General features: G+C 41.4%; 1 long non-coding RNA gene across 1 annotated transcript; it reads right to left on the minus strand.

Moving 5' to 3' along the window:
• Window positions 1-8,780: 8,780 nt before the first annotated feature.
• Window positions 8,781-11,975, minus strand: LOC147625498 (uncharacterized). Its single transcript, XR_015269012.1, has 3 exons — window positions 11,009-11,975; window positions 9,695-10,402; window positions 8,781-9,600 (listed from the first exon to the last, which is right to left on the minus strand). It is a non-coding gene; the product is annotated as an uncharacterized LOC147625498 (long non-coding RNA).
• Between the last annotated feature and the right edge of the window lie 9,664 nt (window positions 11,976-21,639).

Here is a 21,639-nt window from a genome sequence, read left to right on the forward strand (position 1 = left end):
GCATGGCTATGCCTCCCATATAAGGTAGAATCACGTCGGGATGTAATGGAAGGCTCCTCTTTATGGACAGCAGATTTCAGCTTTGGAGAGGCTATCCCAGGCATGTCCACCAATGGAGATCTCTTTATAACAAGCTCCCCATCCTGGCCCTGCAATACATCACCCTTATCCACTAAGAATGAAAGAGCTAGCTCACGAGGTTTCAGCCCTGATCCACGAGCCAAAGCTTCAAAGTCTTGAAAGACGGTTGCCTCCTTTTTCTTTGCATCTAGCACTTGTTGAATGTGTGGGTCCTCACGTAGGCTGGCCAATTCCATCTCCCTGGCATGGAGAAGCTCTCGCATACGCTGAATTTCTGCATTCATGGCACTTGGCTCTTGCTCTTGCTCCTGCATTTTCTCCTTGCCACGGGACGGCTGTCCCAACCATACATGATCACGGGCATAAGGCATCCGTCCACTTGCTTGTGTTCCACTGGAGTGCCCCTTTGAATTTGGCACTTCCTTGCTACTTGCTTGGCTAGCCATAATAAGAGTAAAGTCACTAATGGAGAGTGGTCAGGAAGCCTTTGGATCGTCTCCCAATGTAGAAAAAGGAAGATCCGTGCTCTGATACCACTGAAACGAGACCCAAGCAGGGGTCAACCCTTCCTGGACTCACTTCTCCAGTTAGCACTTTAATATACACTCTTAAAAGACAATAGCACAAGACAAAATAGCAAAAAGTAATTAACAACTCTGAGCATAGATAGATGACACCACACTGAGGCCGGAACGGCCGGGCCCCCCCCCCCCAAGGAAATGATATTATTACTTGGGAGAATTTGTTACAAGTACACGGGCCCAAGGCCAGATTTCCAATAAGCAATGCACAATGAAAACAAAGTATCAAACCCAAACATGTTTGTTGATGCCGAGTCTGCAGTCACCAAGGGCTGCCCCGTCCATAGCACCTTCCAGAGTCACACTTCGCGTGCAATCCACCCGTCCCTGGCACTACGGATCACGCCGTGCCAGTCCTAGCGATGGGGCACCCTCACGGAGTTGACTCGGTGAATGGAAGAGGAGTCCAGACATAGGAGAGCAGGAGAATTCCTCATTCTTCGCGATGAAAATCTTCTGGAGCCACCGTACAGCCAGTAGGAAGAGTGAAACAACCTGGGCCACTTGTAGGAAATGCGTATGTCCTAAATCCACGCGGATAACCCCACTGGTTTGACCTGCTATACCTGCTGTACCTGCTGCTGTACCTGCTGTACGACCAGAATCAGCAAATAATGAAGATACTGTACCTGCTGTACCTGCTGTAGCTGCTGGTGTACCTGCTGTACCTGTTGTACGACCAGAATCAGCAATTAATGAAGGTACTGTACCTGCTGTACCTGTTGGTGTACCTGCTGTACCTGCTGTACGACCAGAATCAGCAATTAATGAAGGTGCTGTACCTGCTGTACCTGCTGGTGTACCTGCTGTACCTGCTGTACGACCAAAATCAGCAATTGATGAAGGATAATGAGTGCTCCAGCCTGTTTCCTCTAAATCCCAGCCAACAATTGTGTTTTCTTCCTCCAAAATGCAAGGGAGAGGGCTGGAAGTGAGGCGCCTTCCTCCCATGCAAAAGATTGGGTGTGGTAGGTGGGGTAGGTGGCCAACCCCCACCCCACATGCTATAAAAGGGTGCCCAGGCCAAAAGAGGGTGCCCACACTTATAAAATGTCCACCTACTTTTAATGAAGTATGAAACCTGTAAGTTATAAGGCTTATAACTTAAAACTCTTATTTAAATAAGGATTTCCCACCTGTTCACACGCCACAAAACCTGTCAGAAGACAAGGCATTCCACGGCTCACAGGAGGGCGTCCCCGGCCCCTGAGCTAGACACACATGTCAGGCATGCAAACGAAACCAGTTCACGCGAAAACATTTCAAAGGCAGGCAAACATGAGTGCACAATGCAACATTGTTAAAGGATAATCTCCGTTCATGTACTTGCACAATACTTGACATTTCCGGGCACAAACAGGCCCACCGGAAAGTCAATTCCAGGTACACACACAGTGTACAATCCACCCGTCCCTGGCACTACGAATCACGCCGTGCCAGTCCTAGCGGTGGTAATCCAGAAACATACACCGTGTGCAATCCACCCGTCCCTGGCACTACGAATCACGCCGTGCCAGTCCTAGCGATGGAGCACCACTACGGAGTATGCTCATCCAGAGCCCAAAGCTCACACAAGAAGATAAGAGGACCATTAGATAGCTCAATGGTGACAGTAATCCTAATTTTAAGTTTTGTTGAGGGTCTGCATGAAATTCGTGAATTTTATACAACCTCAGAACTGTGTTTTCAGAGTTTTATCTTGTTCCTAGATGCATACTTAGTGTAAGGAATGAACCCACTACTTGAATTACTCTTTTGTCCACTCGATTGAGCATAGGATAAGGTTACGGTCTATGTGGCTTTACATGTCTTTTGCGGTTGTGATTATTGCATTGTACGCATGTTCCTCTTGACTTAGATTGTAGGTGCTGATTTCGTGGTGCTTGACACGCCTACGTAGTTTCCATGCACTAGTCGGGTCACTTCCCCGTTTCTGACATTTAGTGTTCGTTTGCGGTGAGACAGGATTTTTTGCAACCACGTTTTTGCACTTCTAAACCATGGGAACACACCATCTAACACCTTCATTCACACATGCACCAGCACAATAGCTTTTGGGTATGCACTATTGGCAGAGGCACTTAGCCACTGGGATGGGTAGAGCAGGCAATGGGTCACACACACACATACACATGGACTGTATGCACATGAGGGCATGCTTCAGGATGCATCTGAAGATGGTGATTTCTGAAAGCTGAAAGTCAAAGATGTCTGATGGCTGATCAGATATCAGATGTTAGGAAACAGATATCAGATAGCAGATATATCTGATACGGGAAAAGCTGATGAAATGGCGCGGCATGACATCAGCAGGATGTCAGCAGTAAAAGTGGCTATAAAAGGGTCAAGCCAAGTCATTTGTAAGCTTGCGAGTGACAAGTGCGTCAAGAGCAATAAGAGTAGTTACGAGTCATAAGCCTTTGTAAGCTTGTATTGTCTAAGCCTTGTAAATGAATCTAGTGCTGAAAGCTCAGATACTTGCTGTAGTGGAGTGATACAATTTTGGCAATTATCAGCTTTGTATTCTGTGACATCTCATAAATATCATGACTCTGATTATTTGCTCTCTTTGTTATCAAGTGTTTCTCTTATCTGATGCTGAATATCTGTCTTTACATACTCTTTGTTAGCCTTTTAACACTAACGAGTGTTGCTAATAGTTCAGACTATTACAGGTACTCAAAGAACATAGTATCTGGAAGCTGATAATCAGTACTCTAACTTAAGAGGAATCTGGCCTGATCAACCAGAACTTCTGATAGTCATCAGATATTCATATCTGATCCTGGCGGTGTCAAATATTGCCAGGAGCACTAACTGAAAACCAACCTTTCTATTTTGGCGATCCGGCTGGGGAGTGCCAAAAAGGTTGACAAACATGGATAGATCAGAAAGAGAGGTTCGCGCAGCTAAGAGAGAGGAGCGCAGAACAGAAAGAGCTGATGAGACAGACGATCAGATTCACCAGTATGAGACAGCTGAATCTGAAGGTGAGCGTGAGGAACGCACAACCAACAGGCATAGTGGAGACCACGCTGGGTGATTTAGGCAAAATTAAGCAAGGTAAGCTTGGAGTCAGAAAATTCATAGAGAAGCTGAAGGATCTCACAAAAAGCAGTTGGAGACTCAACCATCTGACAAAAGCATGAGGGCATGGTTCTTAAATGGCAGCAATAACAAAAAGCTAAAGGATGCTGAAATTACAAATCCCACGACAAGTTTTGATGACCTGGCAGCAAGAGCTCTGAAAATGGAAAAGAAAAGAAAAGTATCTGAAGAATCTTCAGATGAAAAAAAAAGATTCATCAGATAGCAATTCAACCACCAGCTCAGAAACGTCTGACTCTGAGGATACTAAAAAGAAAAGCAAAGCTAAGAAGCCAAACAAGAGATCTGAGGGAAGCAAAATACTGGCAACACTGACAAAGCAAATAGAGAAGCTGACAGCAGAAAGAGTAGCTGAACCGAGCAGAGGCGAAAAATGGTGTGTGAATTGCAAGATGAGCAGTCATGCAACAGAAGAATGTAAACAGTGTGAATTTTGCGCTGCTAGAGGACATCTATGGGAGAACTGCAAGGTCAGACTTCGCTTAATGATGAAAGAAGGCCAGGAGGTCAGAATGGTAACTAGTGCAGCAGACAATGCAAACACAACTGTAAACAATTCCAATGGCGGAAGAGGAACTGGACGCGGTTCCTGGAGAGGGGGCAGAACTAGGAGAGGTCCCAGAGTCTATACTTGTTTTTCCTGCGGCAAGGAAGGCCACTTTGCTGTAGATTGCCCAGATAAGCTGAAGCCAAAGGAAGCGGTTGCAGAGATCAGCATGGTTAGCACTACGTCTGACGTAAGCATTATTACAAGGAGCCAAGCGAAAATGCTGGCAATTGAAGACAAGAAAAGCAATGTTAGTGACGAGCTGAGAACCAAGGGGAAACAAGCTCTCAAGGATGAATTTGCGGAGCAGAGAGCTCTGGCGGCAAAAATCACTGAGGAATTTGCCAGGATGAAGCCAGAGAAACCTGAAAGTTCTTAGGCTCGAGAGATCACTAAAATATTACCCAAGGACAATGAGTCTGATAAGTCTGAAGAAAAAAGGCGGGGAAGTGTGGACCATCAGAGCCAGCTACCTGACCAAACAGACAAACTCGGAATGAATCAGAGGCGAGGAAGTGTGGACCATCAGAGCCAGCTACCTGACCAAACAGACAAACTCGGAATGAATCAGAGACGGGGAAGTGTGGACCATCAGAGCCAGCTACCTGATCGTGTGAAACATCACTAGGGATCTCTGAAGGATGAATCTCAGGAACCTGATGAGATGAGCAGACGTGGGTCTGCTGAGAGCAAACAGGATCGTCAGATAAATATATCTGATGCGATCAAAGAAGTGTCTGCTGAGGAGCAGAGGTGCAGCACTGGCAAAGAGCAAGGCGAAGACTTGAATCAAAAGCCAGTGAAGCAGGTGAGGTTTGATGATGCCAGCATCAAATATGCTGAGAGGAAGTAGTGGAAATCTGCTGAAAATAAAGAGTTGAATGAGAAGCCACACTATGAAAAGAAACCAGTGGCAGAGCGAGATCAACTCTTTAGGGAGAGAGCTGCTAAGGGAGTAGCAACAGAGAGCAGTGGTATGAACCAACTGCAAAAGGAACAAGCTGCCAAAGATAGAGCAGCAGAGTCAGAGAAGGAAGCTACCAAAAGTGAAGCAGTGAAATCTGAAGCAGAGCTTGCCAAGAATAAGGCATCAGAACAAGCTGCCAAAAATGGAGCAACAGAGTCAGGAAAGGAGGCTGCCAAGAGTGAAGCAGCAAAATCGGAGAAGACACTCGCCAATAGTAAGGCATTGGAGAAGCAAGCTGCCAAGAATGAAACGGCAGTAAACAGAGAAAACAAAAGATTAATGAAGAGAAAAGCAGTGATTAAGGATCAGATAAAAGAGAAAAAGGGAATGATCAGAAAGGAATGGAAGCGGGTCAGAGATACCAGCAACAGCAGTGCATCTTGCTGCACAGCAGCCACGATGAGAAAAGCGATGATGAGCAGGAACAGAGATCTGCCCTGAAAAATAATCAGATAGCAAAAAGGTCCGCCAAAAGTAAGGCCAGATGGGTACCAAAGCCAGCTATGGACACATCACTGTCAAATCCCCACGGATCTCCTCGTGATCGATCTTGGTTCGAGACTCGAAACCTACAAACAAACGAACAAACAAACAAGCAAGGGGGTGCAGGCCTGACTCACCTCCCAACCATGACAGCCGTGGACAAGCCCACAGTCTTGGCTGAGCAGTGACCAAGTATACTAGGTAGCACTTGTGAACATTGCTAGGTCTCAACTGTGCTAATTAGCTTTGACTAGGTCTATTAGTTAGCGCTCATATGTAGATAGCACCCATACGCTAGTGCAGTCAACTACTCCCTAGACTCATATGTTAGATAACAAATGCCTTCCGGTTTGTACTTATGTTTTCTAGTTGGTTTGTCCATTTCTGCAGCTCCATTGATATCATGGAGCTCATCAAGATGAACAAATGCCCAAAATATGTTTTCATTTGGAATGGAGACTAGCCTAAGAGTAGGTCATATCCAGATGCAGGATAACGGTGGTGAAGACAACGGCTCTTGGCTCTTCTGTAGATTTGGCCAATTTGAAGAATGCTACTGATAGTGTCGGTGTTGACATACACCCTATTTACAACATGTCAAATTTGGAGCACAAAGGTGACATACAGGACCTGGATTATAGTGAGACACAAGAGCTAGAGGAGGAAAAGGTACAGGATGAATCGGACGACCTGCAAGAGGATGCACTACTGTCTGCCCCATATGAAGAAATTATTGATGTCCTCAATGAGTTGGAAAGTCAAGCGTATGACCCAAAGTTAATGATGTCGGAGATGACTCTCCCTTGGGCCACCTTCTAGGTCAGACTGCAAGGAAGAAGGGTTGCTAGCACATGATGAGCTGAGGATCTCCTGCAAAGAAAGGGAAATGCACTACAGGTACAACAAAATCCCAAAAACCAAAATCACCTAGTGTAAAAGTTGGCAGAACTTGTGCATGCAAGAAACTGTGATGTCACAAGGCTAGTTTAGGGTTTTGTCCATCCTAGTAGCTACATACCTCATGGAGCTTTATTTTGTAGTCCTATGTTTTGTAAACCAATGATATAATAGGAAATGTCCTTTTTTTATCCATGAGTTCCAATTTTTTGTATGAGTACCCAAGTACTACAACTTTGTTTGCAGGACACTTTGTTCTAGTGATATGGGTACCTCCATTTTTATGCATTACAGTTGATTGCTCAGTAGGGGGTTTAATGTACATTCTTTGGTTGCCTCAAGTTTTGTGTTTGGATGCAAGTTTTCAAGCCTGCAATCAGTTTAGTGAGCTGTTTACACATCTACACATACCCATCATAGTTGATGATGAGCAATTAAAGCCATTGTTGGTCCCTGGATCCCAGCCAGTAAAGAAAAGGAAACAAAAGAAAAGAAAACAGGTAGTCATGAAAGTGGAAGAAATAGAAATCCATCGAGTGCCACCTGTGGTAAAAATTGAAGAGCTAGATTTGAACCAAAAACCAGCTTCACAAGAGAATGATCCCAGAGCACTGATACTAGATCTTAATGGTGTGATGTTGTGCCATTTCGGGGAAGCTGACAAAATTCCAAGGTTTACAGAGTAGATGAAAGAGGTGCAATATGCCCCTAGAGAGTGAGTGTTTACCCACGAGGAAGCCTCTTTATTTTTGCAATGGTGCATGGAGAACTTCACTGTGTTTATTTGGAGTTATGCCAGTTCACATAATGTAAGTAGGCTACTAACGGAAGCATTTCCAAGTCTGCAACCAAATTAGCAGGCCAAATTTTTTCCCAGTAGCACTATCAAAGATAGGAAGATGACAAAAAAGCTCCATAAACAGAAAAGCCGATTTGTTATAAGTGCCTATCTAATTTCTGGAGCCACAAGCAGCAGTTTAACAATTCGAACACTTTGATCATTGATGGTTCAGCTTACAAATGTTCCAAAAACCTATGTTACTATTGTTTAATCATTCCAAAACTTGCAGACCTGGAACTGTTAGAAATCAGAGAGTTTCTTAATGGCAAGATTCTTAATTAGATTTGGCGCTTGCAGAGAATCGTCCACAGTATGCAATCGCCAATCTAATGCGTACACCGTTGTGGATAAAGAGAGCCTGAAATTGTTTCACATGGTAACCAAAATGTAGCTTTAGAGGGCTTTTGAAAATTTTTGGCCCAATATGTAATCAATACTTCTTTTCACTTCTTGCGGCCTTTTCGAGGGCTTTTGCAACTTTTTGTAAATTTTTGGCCCAATATGTAATCATTACTAAGGTGGCCTTAAGAGGTCGATTGTAATTTTTTGTCCTACTGATTATACAATGAATATACATTCAAATAATGTGCAGTCTATTAAAGTTTGTATAAACTAATATGTATAGTTTATGAAAATGTTTTGTTTGTTCAAATGAGTCGCTTGTTGATTAGTTACAACGTTGATTAGTTACAACAGTCACCTACTCTCTCTAATTAGTCATTATGTTTAGCTAACAGTCACTTGTATGCTAGTTAATAAGTGCTAGTTTAACAGTCCCTGGTATGCTAGCTAACAGTCACCTACTCTCTCTAATTAGTCATTATGTTTAGCTAACAGTCACTTGTATGCTAGTTAATAGTTATCAGTGCTAGTTTAACAGTCCCTGGTATGCTAGCTAATAGTCACTTGTAAGCTAATAAACAGTTACCAGTGCTAGTTAACAATCCCTAGTAAGCTAGTTAAAAGTTAACAGTTAGTAGTATGCTAGAGTTAACAATCCCCATTATGCTATTTTACAGTATACCAATCTTCTTTTCTCTGGGAAAACAAAGAGGCACCTATTCTATTCTCTCTAGTTAGTTAGTTAGTTAGCAGTCACCTGTATGATAGCTAATAGTTACTAGTATGCTAGTTAACAGTCATCACTAATTCTCAATGATCACTGGGAAGAGTTTACTTTCTGTGTAACAGCTGCTGAAGAGTGTGCTCATGACATCATTTTGGGGAGAAGCTGGATGCACAAACACAAGTGCACCTTTTACTGGGACTCACACATGATCACATTGAACATCCATAACAAAAGGATCCCAATCAAACCATCAATGGGGAAATCAACTGTTGAAAGCAATAAAAACTACGTCGTACAGCCTCCCCTCTGCCAAAACAATACTCAAAGTCAACCAAGCGAAGCACCCCAACGCCAACAAATACAACATCCCAATCACGTCCGCTGGATTGCAAAGAAGCTCCTCAAATCACAAGGATACTATGAGGGCAACACACTGATTTGGGAGACCAAATGGAGGACAGTGCCATCAGCATCAGTCACCACAAGTCACCAACTGTCAATGAGGACACAAAGAAAATAGCTAAATCCACCATGGCAGCTCACCTACCCACTTCAGTCCCAAATCGGAAGAACAATAATCAAAGCCACATGAAACGGGTATCTACTGCTAAACTAGTAGTAGTAATGGCTCTAGCTACTACTTCTTTAACAAACTATGAGGCCATGTCACACTATCTCAGCTCCATATCTATGTCAACAAGCGTCATAATGCCGAAGTGTTGTCTCTTGAAGTGCACTAACAATAACAATCCCAATGAGATTTTGAGATACGAGCTGCTTGTAAATAGTACTATGGATATGGAAAAGAAAAGCAAGTTGTCCCTTAAACTGAGAGATATTACCACGAAGCAAGATATTACCAAGAAGCTCTAGCTCAAGCGAAATTTTCACATGATTGCAACTAAGAGGCTCTCCCAAAAGCACGTGTTCTTGACTTGTCCCTTGGAATGAATTCATTGTGAAGCATCTTCAGCAGCCTAAGATGAAGAATCGATGAGATGTTTCTCACATTCCAACCCAGATGCTCTGCAAAATAAAAAGAACACAGTATATTTCTGAAACCCAACATTAGAGCACTGCCCTTGCACACATCAACCTTAAGCACATGAACCACACCAACCTTGAAACAACACTGGTTTGTCGAGGATGTCGGCACCCAAGTTCAAGGCTGAGTAAAAGAATAGAAACTGAATGATATTCATACTCTCTAGCTCGATGAAGCTGCATCAACTGCAAGTGTGGCAAAATCTGCAAGCTGAGCGCCACAAGCGGCCATCCATCATATCTAACCCTGTAGTGGCTGCATCAGCCTTAAGCACTGCCCTTGCACACATCAGCCTTGAGCACATGAACCACACCACCCTTGAAACAACACTGGTTTTTCAAGGATGTCGGCACCCAAGTTCAGTAAAAGAATAGAAACTGAATGATATTCGTACTCTCTAGGAGGTCGATGAAGCTGCATCAACTGCAAGTGTGGCAAAATCTGCAAGCTGAGCGCCACAAGCGGCCATCCATCATATCTAAACCCTGTAGTGGCTCTAAAAGCTGCCTGTCAAATTGTTTTGCCATGGTCAAGGCATCACTGAATTTGTGACATGGTTTTACTTAGAGTACTTGATCCTGCTGAGTACTAGGTGATAGGTACACTTGCAAAATCACCTCGATAATTAAGACTACACACGCACATCACACCCTTGAGATTTGACCATCACACCCTTGAGACACACGCACATTGCACCCTTGAGACATGACCATTACAATCTTGTGCTCTGTCCAAATCACTTCTGACTTCTTCTCAGTAAATGGTGCTGCTTGCCCGCTTGCCCTTCAAACAAGTACACATTTGTCAAATGGGAAGAAAATAAGAGGCAGCCACAGCAACCATGTGTTTTAATATAGCATTTTGTGCTTGTCATGACAAGTTTTAAACTCATGAACTTTCTGAAATAAGATTAAAAACACCCAGATCTCCTTCATCTAGCTTACAATACGCTTATCAAATACAAGCAAGTGTTTAGAAAGCAATACAGTTAAAAACAACGAAAGTTTAAAACTACTAAAAACAAAGAACTGACATACAAGAAGCCATGGCCTATTCTGCGGACCCATATGAAAGAATGCACATATCATTCAGGGCTATTCTGCGGACCCATATGAAAGAATGCACATATCATTCAGGGCTAGTATCCACAAATGTTACTCAAAAATCTTTATTCAATTCACAACAAACATCTTTGGATATGGAAAAAAAAGTAAACTATTGCATCTCTCTCTCTCTCTCTCTCTCTCTCTCTCTCTCTCTCACACACACACAGAGCACAATACAAGCATACGAGCATCCACTAACAGAAGGCAACAATCTCTAAATCGCACCGATATATACACCAAGTGTCTCAAAGTATATAGCATACATGGCCAAAAAATGTCTCGCCAAATGAGAGAATGTCATGAGAAAATGTCTCGCCAAATGAGAGAATGTCATGAATGACGATGAGAGTCCTCCATAGATACCCCAACAAAAATGGCATGTGGTTGGAAGAGCCTCGCCACACCACATTCGCATGATCATTGCACATGGCACCATCAATTGTATCTTCCAGCATGTAAGGTGAGCAGCATGGGAGGAGGGAAACCATGGATTCAAAGAGGAGTGGGGTCCCCTTCACCCTAAGCCAACACCAGTGTACGTGCGCATAGAATAAAGTCCTCCCACACAAGAGCGTACGGCTAATATACAGGCAGAGGACACGCCAATGACCCGCAATAGATTCCCCGTGAGAGCGTGCATGCAAGTAATCTGACGCCGTCAGAGGTTTTATTGTGCAAGTGCGCATATGTGAGTCTCTCACGGGGTACGAACCAATACGGCCCCTCCTCGTATACAGATTTCGGCCTATGTGTGGCTGACTTTATAGTGATAGTGCCTAAAGTGAGGGATGGGTAAGGTGAAGGATGCCTCCGCACCTCTTCTACTACCATGAACAACCAAAACCTCTAAATGTTACTTCTCAAAAAAGGAAAAAGTCCCTTACATGCTTGAAGAGAAAGAAGGGTCATATGCGAATGAGGGCTGCGATGTGGAGAAGAGGGCTCATCCCAATCCACATGCTCACTGGTGATAGGTGTCGGGGCTGGCGTGCCAAAGACTAGAGTGTGCCATCTTCTGCACCTGCTTGTTGTAGAAACTGACGAGGCGTTGGAAGTGCTTCTTCTTCTTCTTCTTCTGGGCCGAAGATGCCTCTACACCTTGGAGGAGAGGAGCAGCGGCGGCCTCCTTTTCACGCTCTTCACTTGCTGTAGAAGACGCCATGCAGATAGCAGGAGACCACTCACGGCGAAGACGACGAGAGCGAGAGAGAGAGAGAGAGAGAGAGAGAGAGAGAAATGAGAATTGACCCCGTGACCTAAAAACGCCCTTTTAAAGCAATTCCAAGCATAAAAATTAAAAAATTAGAATTTTTTTCCAAATAATGTTGATTATTGACCTATTTTTGAATTTGATTTTCTACGAGTAATAAAGCAAAAGCTGGTTGATGTGTTATTTAAGGAATATAAATGTTGATATTGACACCAAACAACAAACTTAACATAGATGTGTGTGTCTGCATGTATGCTTAGAAGTAGTGAGATTTGGTACCTAGCTTTTTCTTTTCAAATTGGCCTCTCTTTCTCTCCCTATTAAACAATAGAAGTTTTGTGTACCTTAATACTGTCACCTTGTGGCATCCTATGAAGTTGACAAGAGACCTATACATGTTTGCAACCGGTGGTAATCCAACATTGAGCTCTCCAATATGGAAATCAATTCTTTGAGAGTTAAAATAGCTCTGGAACTCCACACAATGAGGCAATAATGGTAGATTTACTCAAAAGACATAAAATCCATCAATTTAGCAATGTTTAATGGTATGGCCTTTACTTATCTTCCCTAAAGGGTGTAGGAGAAGATGGAATATCTATTTCATCAATAGGATCATGGAATACTTCTTAAAATTCCCAAAATTTATACTTGGAATAGAACTCTCTTCAAGAATGACATTAGAACATTTAATGGCTTGCATCCATTATGGAGCTCTATGTGGGTAGGGTGCAACGTGTGTAATCTTCACATGATTAGATTTTGGCTCTAACCTCTCATGAATTTTATCAACTAAAATTTGAAATTCTTTTACTTCATGAGTAGTCTCATGTTTGGAGTTAGGGAAACCTCCTAGTTTTGTTCTCTTAAGCTTGTGTCTTGATTGATTTATAGTCTATGTCATTGGTTCCTTTCCATCTGTTCTTTAATGGTGTCTCCTTTGATATTTATTTGAGTTTTAATTGTTGGGTCTCAATTCTTGGTTTGGTTTTCAGCCCACAGTTTACGAGTTCACTAAATTTGGACCATTTTTTGTATCATTTTGTCAATCTCCATGCTCACTTTTTTACTTGAGTTTGTTTTAACATGTTTTAGTCCTTTTTCCTTCTTACTTTACTTTTTAACCTTAATGCATTGAAGTAGCTTTCTATTTTTCTAACGTTGCATTTTTGCCAGCCATCAAACATGTTATAGCACTTGAGTAGCATTTACACATGTAGTGGCTGTACTTTTAGGTCAGGTTATCTCAATTACATCACTCCAATCATGTTTAATGGTGTAATTATTTATGCACTTGGTGAGTTTTCAATCCTTAGTTTGGGAGGACAATCCTTTATAGGATGATCAATATAACAATTATAAGGAAATACAGGTTGGCTAGAAGTTGTGGCTTGAGTTGTTTGCAAAGGTTGTGCGATGTTTGGATACTACAATGGGTATTTAGAGACACGATGTGGTACTCCAAAAAAATAACACTAAAGCGCTAGCATCTTAGCTATCTAATTTTTGTCTCAATATCTTCTTAATACTATACCCTATTTGTATACATTTTTGTCTCCATTGTGAAGATCCTCAATATAGTACTTAGGGTACATCTCACGTTGTTCAACTATGTATGGTTCTCTCTCTCTCTCTCTCTCTCTCTCTCTCTCTCTCTCTCTCTCTCTCTCTCTCTCTCTCTCTCTCTCTTCCACTTAAATGCAATCTCTATCTCTAACCCACTTGCACTCCCCCCCCCTCTCTCTCTCGTTAGACTCGCCAAATTTGGCATCTCTGGGTACATCTCACGTTGTTCAACTATGTATGGTTCTCTCTCTCTCTCTCTCTCTCTCTCTCTCTCTCTCTCTCTCTCTCTCTCTCTCTCTCTCTCTCTCTCTCTCTTCCACTTAAATGCAATCTCTATCTCTAACCCACTTGCACTCCCCCCCCCTCTCTCTCTCGTTAGACTCGCCAAATTTGGCATCTCTGGGTACATCTCACGTTGTTCAACTATGTATGGTTCTCTCTCTCTCTCTCTCTCTCTCTCTCTCTCTCTCTCTCTCTCTCTCTCTCTCTCTCTCTCCCACTTAAATGCAATCTCTATCTCTAACCCACTTTGCACTCCCCCCCCTCTCTCTCTCGTTAGACTCGCCAAATTTGGCATATCTCTCTCTCTCTCTCTCTCTCTCTCTCTCTCTCTCTCTCTCTCTCTCTCTCTCTCTCTCTCTCTCGTATATGGGCTCCACCGATCCATGATGATCCAAATTTGGCATCTCTCTCTCTCTCTCTCTCTCTCTCTCTCTCTCTCTCTCTCTCTCTCTCTCTCTCTCTCTCTCTCTCTCTCTCTCTCTCTCTCTCTCTCTCGTATATGGGCTCCACCGATCCATGATGATTCACAGTTGTATCCAGACACATGCACACTTTTTCTTTTGTTTCTTTTCTTCCGATGAGACCGGAAGAACACAGTTGTATTATTTTTTGTCTCGTAGGCCGACTTTGGCCTCTCGTAGACATTAATATATCTTTCTTTCTTTCTTTCTTTCTTTCTTTCTTTTCTCTCTCTCTCTCTCTCTCTCTCTCTCTCTCTCTCTCTCTCTGTGTTAAACATTCCCCCATTCTCTCCTGTCCATGTGGTGAATTTTAAATCCCCTTTTCCCTGTTTTATACATTTTTTTCTAAAAAAGGCAGAAGAAAGATAAATATCTCCCCCCTCTCCTTATAGCTGGTGCAGATAAAAAGAAATGTTAGTCGTGAAAAAAGAAAATGTCATTTTCATGATGTGTACTTATGAAAACAAAGTAAGATTTACAAACATCCAAACAAAGAATGCTAGGTGTGAAATCATGTTTTGATCTAATTGTATGTACTTTTCAATTAAACTTTCTTTTCTAACACAAAAATAAACATTGACTACCCGTCGTGAGGAAAAAACATATCTTCCTTGCAATATTAATTAAAGATAAAGAGAAACAAGTCATTTTCCCATGCACATTGGTACACATGAAGCAGGATCAGAACACAATAATCACGAGGACATCACTTTATAACTTCCAAGTATTTTCATCCTAGCAAAACAATCAAGTCCAAGTATTTTCATTCTACTAAAATAGAAGGCATTAACATATGACATGAAGGCGTTTAATTTATTTTTATTTTAAATGATACTATTATATTATACATTATCTCGATAATCGGTAATTTCAAAAGAAACAGGGCAAAATTACAATGAAGAATGAAAAATGTGGTACTACTTTTACCTTTTGTGGCTGAGCATCTTGGCCAGGGCTCTCAATAAGGAAAGCCCCAACAACTGAAGCCACCTAGAGAGTGTAAGTAACGAGCTCGTCATCATTAGTGGTGCCTGTGTGGGTTTGCCACAAAGATTAGTGGGCACGAGGTTGTATTATCTCAAAGTTACTACCTTTTGTAAGGAGTGCTAGACAATAGAAGTTGCTATCGCTTGGGGCACTCAAAGCCCAGACTTGTGTTTTGGTGTGATAGTGCCAAAGCACCAATTTACAATGTTCATGTAAGAAAAGCTCATACCTAAAAGATTATGCATGTTAGATAATATTTATTTATATAAGGAGAGCATGACGCTTGCATATTAAGTAGTTATTGTTGTTGTGGGTTGCGTAGGAACTCGCCAATTGATAATGCACTGAGCATCCTACTACAGGTGTTGAAAAGATAGCGTGGGGATGGTCTACATATTATTTCATGTTCCTCACCTATAATATTTCAAAGAATGCTGTTATGTGTAAATTACTAAAAAACTAGGTGAGGGGACCGGTAACCCGCTGTCACCACATTTGCTTTTCCCTCGATTTTCTCTCTCCCCACATATACACACACAAACACAAAACACCGACACACACTCTCTCTCTCCTACATAACAACCCCCCACATATACACACACAAACACAAGACACCCACACACTCTCTCTCTCTCCTACACACACAAAAAAATGCACCAATATGTGTGGGTGGGGTTAGCTCTTCACTCTTGGCACTAGCACAAATGACCTAAAATCAAGTGTAGCTCCAGATTTTCTGTCCCGTTACTCCATCAGCACACTCCGTTGACCGCTAATTTTGACCCCATACTAATACCAGCTATAGCTCATGATGTTGTGCACATGTCCCTATTCTCAAAAATGCAAAAAAGTTTTTCCCCTTCAAGATATTTTACTCCATCGACAACCTAGTTGTCGATGGAGTAAACCGAGATGACCTGCTCTGATTAGACAGAGTATCTGCAATATGTAAATAATATGGCCCAAGTGTTAAAATTGTGATGTGATGCCTTAAGTGAGAGATATGGTCCCTGCATGCTTCAAATTTACTCTCGAAGACTATCTTTTAGCCCTAAACAAGTGTCTGATGCATCCACTTAGCCCTAAACAAGTGTCTGATGCATCCACTTAGCCCTTGGGTGATGATCTTTAACTGCTAACATGTTCCTGCTAAGCCTGGAGTTTTGTCTGGATGCATCAATCATGATCAAATGTTTGATTTCCTCTTCAAAACTCTACCTAAATGAGCTTGCTCAAACTCTGCCTGAATGAGCTTGCTCTTCTCCCCCTTGTCTGCTGCTGCTGCTGGTTTGCCACTCCTAGGGCAATGTTGAGGATAGGGGTGAAGGATCTTGGGGATGGGTGTGGTGAAGTCATGGTAAGAGCTCCACGAAGATAGCTTCCAAAGGGTGGATGAGCTACGAAAGTATGGTGGGATGAGCCGTGATATGGTAAAATGAGGGACTCCCCCTGTCTAATGGGTTATGGCATTGTGGAAGGAGACGTGAAGTGCTAGAGTTGGTGAGTGCCAGGTTGTGTGATGTGTAAGTGGTGAGTGTTTGAGGGCATGTGAGAACAAGTGCCTTGTGTGTGTGTCGAGGCCATTGCATGGTGTTGCAATGGTACTCGAGGCATTAAGGGAAGGACAACCAAGAGCTTTGGTGGATGCATGTCCAACCGTTAACAAGTCAAGGGGCATTTGGAGTAGAGGATCCGCGCTCGTCCTCTGAGTAGAGAATCCGCACTCGTCCTCGCAACTGAGTCCTCACTAAACACTCGTGTGACATAAAAGTGCGACAAGCATGTGTTACATGCAAGTGCTATGGTGTTGGTTATACACAGTAAATAGCAAGCAAGAAAGACATGTGTCATGTATGTGTGTGCCATGGTGGGTAGTTTGAGGTATGGCGGAGCACACTAACCATGCGAGACGGTCCGCGGGCTCGCATCCATACGATAAAGTGGCTTTTGTTGTTGAAGCTGAGTTTGTGTCAGGAAAAGCATGCAGTCGTGAAGAGTGCATATGGTTGTGTACGTGAATGCAGTGCACATTGGAGGGAATTGAAAAGGTGTCTCGAGGTACAAATGCAGTGCATAGACCATAGGAGCTGGTCCATGAGCTCGCATGAGATGTTGATATGAGGTGACCTAAAAACGCTCTTTTAAAGGAATTCCAAGCAATTCTTGATATGGGATGGCCTCTTTTACCAAAAAAAAATGTCTTTGGTAAGGGGCTTACCTAAAAGAATTGGCAAGCCATTAATTCATACTGGCCAATACTCGATGAATTTGAAAGATTTTTTAGTAATACTTTTTATAAAAAGTGGTAGGTACGCTGATGTTTTTAAGTTTTTAGGTCATACAAAAAAGTATCTTAAATACAAGAAAGGTTACGTTTAACAAAGGAATAAGCTAAGCATTTTGAAAATCTCACAGTACCACTCGTGTGACATAAAAGTGCGACAAGCATGTGTTACATGCAAGTGCTATGGTGTCGGTTATATACAGTGAATAGCAAGCAAGAAGAACATGTCATGTATGTGTGTGCCATGGTGGGTAGATTGAGGTACCGAAGCACACTAACCATGCGAGACGGTCCGCGGGCTCGCATCCATACGCAAAGTGGCTTTTGTTGTTGAAGCTGAGTTTGTGTCGTGAAAAGCATGCAGTCATGAAGAGTGCATATGGTTGTGTACGTGAATGCAGTGCACATTGGGGGGAATTGAAAAGGTGTCTTGAGGTACAAATGCAGTGCATAGACCATAGGAGCTGGTCCACGAGCTCGCATGAGATGTTGATATGAGGTGACCTAAAAACGCCCTTTTAAAGGAATTCCAAGCAATTCTTAATATGGGATGGCCTCTTTTACCAAAAAGAAATGTCTTTGGTAAGGGGCTTACCTAAAAGAATTGGAAAGCCATTAATTCATCCTGGCTAATACTCGATGAATTTGAAAGATTTTTTAGTAATATTTTTTATAAAAAGTGGTAGGTACGCTGATGTTTTTAAGTTTTTAGGTCATACAAAAAAGTATCTTAAATACAAGAAAGGTTACGTTTAACAAAGGAATAAGCTAAGCATTTTGAAAATCTCACAGTACCATGCCTTTGTGGGGATGATAGATTGTATATAGCTCTGACACACAATTATACACACACACACAGAGGATGATAGATTGTATATAGCTCTAACACACAATTATGCACACACACACACACATACACACATATACACACACACACATACATGCATACCACACATACCTATATGTATGTATATATGCATAGGATGCTTATATATATATATATATATATATATATATATATATATATATATATATATATATATATATATATATGCACACACAGGATGATAGATTGTATATAGCTCTAACACACAATTGTGCACACACACACACACACACACACGCACGCACATATACACACACATACATGCATACATGAGAACTACTTACATGCATCCATGCATACCACACATACCTATATGTATGTATATATGCATAGCAAGCTTCTACACACACACACACACACACACACACACATATATGTATACATATATATATATGTATACATATATATATATGTATACATATATATATATATATATCTATCTATCTATCTATATGTGTATATATATATATATATATATATATATATATATATATATATATATATATATATATTTGTGTGTGTGTGTGTATGTGTGTGTGCCCATGCTGTCCAAAATGTGGGTTTGAACATTGCACTGTCCCTTGGGTGTGCTAGGTATTGAAGGCGGAATGACTCAAGAGAGACGCCACAGAGGAAAGGCCGCCTAAGAAGGTAAAGACCATTTATACTAACGCAAAGGACACCTCGCGACCCCCGACTGCTGGCTATGTAAGAAGCCTCTTGTTGCAAGACAAAGGAGATCCCATAGGACTTTAGATTGGAGGAATGGCATAGCAACTTCTTACCAAGCTTCTTATCACTCAGGTGTGTCTAGTGCTGAGGGCTAAAATACCCTCACTATGAAGAATCCCCCCTTAATCATAAACTTACCCTAGAAGCTTCTCCCTGCCTCGTGTATCACTCAAGTATGTGAAGTAGTAGAGAAAGGTTGTGAGGTTCTGCCAGACTGTGTGTTCACGGTGCTAGGATGGCGACAATAATCCCTTGCTTCCATTTCCCTCCCCTCTAATCTCTCCTCTCATGTCATTAAGCGCGTATGTTGTGTCTTAATCATGGTCATAATCATAGCATCTTTTATCATGTGTTAGTTTGGGTATTTCTCTTGTTGAAGTGTATTTTGACGCATTAGTCATTTTAGCTTCAATAGTGACCAAAAAGCATAGAATTAGACTCATTACTTTCAAAGTATTGACCATTTTTGTTAATAGTATTTTCAACAACTAAGTTTTGTCCTTATTATAATATAGGAGCTTTGTTTACCTTGATAGTGTCACCTTGTGGCATCCTATGAAGTTGATAAGACTTATACATGTTTGCAATGGTTGTAATCCAACATTGAGCTCTCCATTAACACTAGTTTGGTAATAGGAAATAAAAGTGTCCTACTTTCCGTCTGTCTTTCAAAGATTTTATTTGGAACATTGGTATATCATTTTATAATTTAAATAATTGAAATGGTTAGCTTATATCTTTTAAAAAAATGAATTTTTTTAATTATAACAAAGATCATTAACTTTTAAGTTTAAAGCAAGTTTTCAAGGTTGAAATGCTGAAAAAATCAAAGCTGTTTTCTTGATTTTTACATAAATTGGCCTTAATTCTTGATAAATATGTGAAATTTTAAAATTTTAAAGTCTTTTTTATTACCGTAAGGTCACTAGTTATTTAGCTCTCTTTGAGCCAATGTTGAAACCAATTTTACAAGCTATGGGCTTAAGAGTAAATCTTGAAAAATGCTGATTAAGAGCCAAAATTTGATACTTTTGGATTTTTTCAATATGAGATAAGATCTAAACCAAGACATAATTTTATACATGTTATATATGTTGTTATGGATTAAATTGAAAATTTTTGGAGCCTAATATAATATTTAGCACCAAATTTATATCATAGAAAGTTTTTAAGTTATGATGAAATTGTGCTAATTTTCAAATACAAGAACTAAGAGATGATACATATGGATTTAAGTGTCTAAATTACGAGAGAGAGAGAGAGAGAGAGAGAGAGAGAGAGAGAGAGAGAGAGAGAGAGAGAGAGAGAGAGAAGAAGAAGAGAGGGAATGAGATAAAGAGAGAGAGAAAGTGAGAGAGGTAGATAGAGAGAGATAAATAGAGAGAGAGATAGAGAGAGATAGAGAGAGAGAGAGGTAGAGATAGAGTTAGATATAGAGAGAGAGAGAGATAGAGAGAGAGAGAGAGAGATAGAGGGAGAGATTGAGAATTAGAGAGGGAGAAGGCAAACACTCTTTCGGTCCCAAAATCGTGCCCAAGCTCATATCCCCAAAACAAGGAAATCACATAACCAAAGTACACGTCCACAAGATAACCTGCATGGCATGAGTCCATCAAGATCTTCCGTAAGTTCTAGCAGTACTTGACAGTGAGAGTGGACTCCAACGCCGAGAATCCCTTGCTATTTACCCCCCACACAAGGAGCATCGCCAAAACTTTCTCATCGAATCTTTCCGCTGTTGATTCTTCTGAAAAATATCCTGCTAAGAATCATGCACAAGATCTTCTGGTGATGACTAGAACAATCCACGGGATCGTAGCCCATACGAGAGGGTTGGAAAAAGAAAGTGAGAATGAAAAGAAGAGGTAGAGAGAAGAGAGAGAGTGAGAAGTTAGGAAAAGAGATAGAAAGAGAAGGAAAGAGAGAGATAGAAGGTTAGAGGAGTTTAGAGATAAGATGACTTCTTTAAGAGTATCCAATTTTCCCAAAATAACAAAAATGAGAAATTAGGTGTCACCACTAAAATTCACAAGGTGTCCCAAGACACATGTCAAGCTTTCCAAATACCAAGTGTCACTTTGCTATATGCATTCCTTCACAAGAGAGTGTGCCTACCACAAAAATATCAGGGCTCCAGAACGCTAAGCACTCACGCGCTTGGATCCAATTCTATCAATACAAGATGAAACTCGCTCAAAAATTACGCACGAGGTCCATGACATTCAAGATTAAGATTATAAAACAAAATTTTTACTGTTTCCCAAATTTCCAACTTAAGGAAGCATTCATGTGAACAAGCCAACAAATTTCCCAATTCAAGAATTAGACGATCTGAGAGAGACTGCCTTTATTCAACTTGATCTGAGGAGAAACTTACGAGAGTTAAATAAGGGCCAGGGATGGCTCTTACAAGCTCCCCAACCAAAAGATAAAGCTGTCCTCAGCTTGTTGACCAATATGGAAACTTTTAAAATGAGCTAATTCCAATATTCCCAAGAAGCATCTT

Source organism: Cibotium barometz, chromosome 24 (genome assembly GCF_041138505.1).
Source record: "Cibotium barometz isolate CiBa-2024 chromosome 24, ASM4113850v1, whole genome shotgun sequence".
Lineage (NCBI taxonomy): Eukaryota > Viridiplantae > Streptophyta > Polypodiopsida > Cyatheales > Cibotiaceae > Cibotium > Cibotium barometz.